This window comes from Mus caroli, chromosome 9 (genome assembly GCF_900094665.2).
Source record: "Mus caroli chromosome 9, CAROLI_EIJ_v1.1, whole genome shotgun sequence".
NCBI classification, from domain to species: domain Eukaryota; kingdom Metazoa; phylum Chordata; class Mammalia; order Rodentia; family Muridae; genus Mus; species Mus caroli.
This window is the reverse complement of record NC_034578.1, coordinates 1,519,653-1,521,969: the sequence shown is the minus strand read 5'-3', so window position 1 is coordinate 1,521,969 and position 2,317 is coordinate 1,519,653. Positions and strand designations below refer to the sequence as shown.

The 2,317-nt window shown below is 36.9% G+C and overlaps 1 non-coding gene across 1 annotated transcript; it reads right to left on the bottom strand.

The window, feature by feature from the left end:
- Positions 1-986: 986 nt before the first annotated feature.
- LOC115032000 lies at positions 987-1,121 on the bottom strand. The gene has a single exon (XR_003837649.1). It is a non-coding gene; the product is annotated as a small nucleolar RNA SNORA16B/SNORA16A family (small nucleolar RNA).
- Positions 1,122-2,317: the final 1,196 nt, after the last annotated feature.

The following is a 2,317-nucleotide window of genomic DNA, read 5'->3' as shown; positions in this document are numbered from 1 at the left end:
TTTAGTTCTTGGGAATTTTGCATGAGTTTTGACTGTATGTACTCTCATCAAACCCCTTCCAGATCCATCTTTATTTCTATCCATTCAACTTTGGGTCCTCATTTTGTTTTCAGACATAAAGTCCAATTTTTGCTTCCCATGTACTCATAAAAGTGTGTCTGTCCATTGGCACATGGTGAACCTACCTTCCAGGGGCAACACTCTTAAAGAAAATGGACTCTCCCTCTCCCAGCTATCTCCTGCCTATAGCACTTCTACTAGGAGTGGATGTGCATGTCTAACTCCTTTGTCCATGTGGTATGCTATATAATTTGAACATGTATGGGATTGTACATGCTGTCACAAACAACTGTGAGTTCACGAATGCAGCTATCCTGTTTTGTCAGGAAGAAATTTCCTTGTATTCATTCACTCTCTGGCTCTCATAATTTCCCTTCTACCACTTCTTTCACAGTAATCCCTAAGGCTTACCAGGTGTTAGTACAACCTTAGTGTTTCAATCTGGACTGAGCATTCTATATGCTCTTATACTGTATATCTTTAAAAGCTATGTGTCTCTATGTTAATTACTAAGTAAAGCAAATAGTGATTTCTCTGATAAATATTGGAAAATACATTAATCTATGGTTATAATCATATGCCATCAGGTATCAGTTTAATTATGTTCATTTATTAGAACAACTGTAGTAGATTTAACCACAAAGACCTATGACATGTCTAGTCACAGGTTTCATGGGTTTCATCTTGTACAAAGGAAATATCCTTCAGACATTAAAGGAGATATAGAAATTAAACTCTGAAGTAGAAACTCTACCTCTTATAACTACATTTCAAAGTAGTACTCTCAGTTAAATATAAGTATACTTTCCTCCAACTTTTCTAAAATCACAGCATAATTTCCTTCAAATGAAAATCCCATCATTAGAAATGTTAGTACAGATGCTAAAAATGTAAAAGACTTGCTTAGAATGAGCAAGGCAAAAGACAAATACCTTTTTCCAAAATGTATATCAGTCAGAGCAAACAGAATCATAATTCTCTCAAGGAACTGATTTACTCCAGGTCTCCTTTGTGACCAAAGAAGCTAACCAGAAGCAGCTGCAGTTTTGTTAAGAATAAATGCTGCTATTTTGAATATGGTGTTTCTGTTACAGGCTTGCATGTTGAATGCTATTACCTGTCCCTATTCAAATCATAACAAAAACTGTGAGTAGTATAAAATTATATAAGAGAAGATAAATATTAGTGCAATAGTCAAGAAATCACAGCTATTGTTTTATGAAGCTATTATTTCCACTTGAATATGATCAGTTTCAGTATAAAATATATTTCTTAAAGTTGATCATATTGGAAACATTTGAGAGACAGAGCCTGATCTGTGATCCCATGCAATTTTCTGATAGTATTATGTGAATATTTAAATATTTGGCCTATAAATGTGTTTCAGATAAACTGATCCATTTAAACTTTTCTAACTTATTATATTTTTCATGCTAAATGTTAGTCAAAGTCATTTGTTTGAAAATAATAAAATTAATATTTGCAAAATTACTGTCTACAGAGAAAATGGTATTTACTGGTATTTTTCTAAGAGGTAACTCAGAAATCAGTTGAGGAATTATGAAAGGAAGACCAATGTTGATAATGTACTCTTTTTAAATATTCCAGATGTTCCCCCATTCCAGGTCCCCCCTCCCACAGTTCCTCATCCCATTCCTCCTCACCCTTGCCTCTGAGAAGATGTTCCCTCTCACCAGACTTCCCCCTTCCCAGGCCTCAGTTCTCTCAAGAATTAAGCTCATCTCACACTGAGGGCAGACCAGGCAGTCCTCTGCTGTATATGTATCAGACACCTCAGATCAGCCAGTGTATGCTGCCTGGTTGGTGGCTAAATCTCTGGGAGTTTCCAAGGGTACAGATTAATTGAGACTGCTCTTCTTCCTATGGGGTCACTCCCTTCACTGTCTTCAACCCATCCCCTAATTTATAACCCCGTGGATCTCTGGTTTCAGTTGGTTGTAACTGTCTGTGTCTGTCTCAGTCAGCTCTTCATTTGAGCCACTCAGAGAACAGCCAGGCTTGGCTCCAGTTGGTAAGAACATCATAGTGTCAGTAATATTGTCAGGCCTTGGTGTCTCCCTATGAGGTGGATTCTGAGTTGAGTCCATCATTGGATCACCTTTCCTTTAGTCTCTTCTCCATTTTTATCCCTACAGTTCTTTTATACAGGAACAATTCTGGGTCAGAAATTATGTCTGTGGGTTAGTAAGCCTGTCTCTTAAAAGAGCCTTTGCTATGTAACTTTTACAACAGTGAC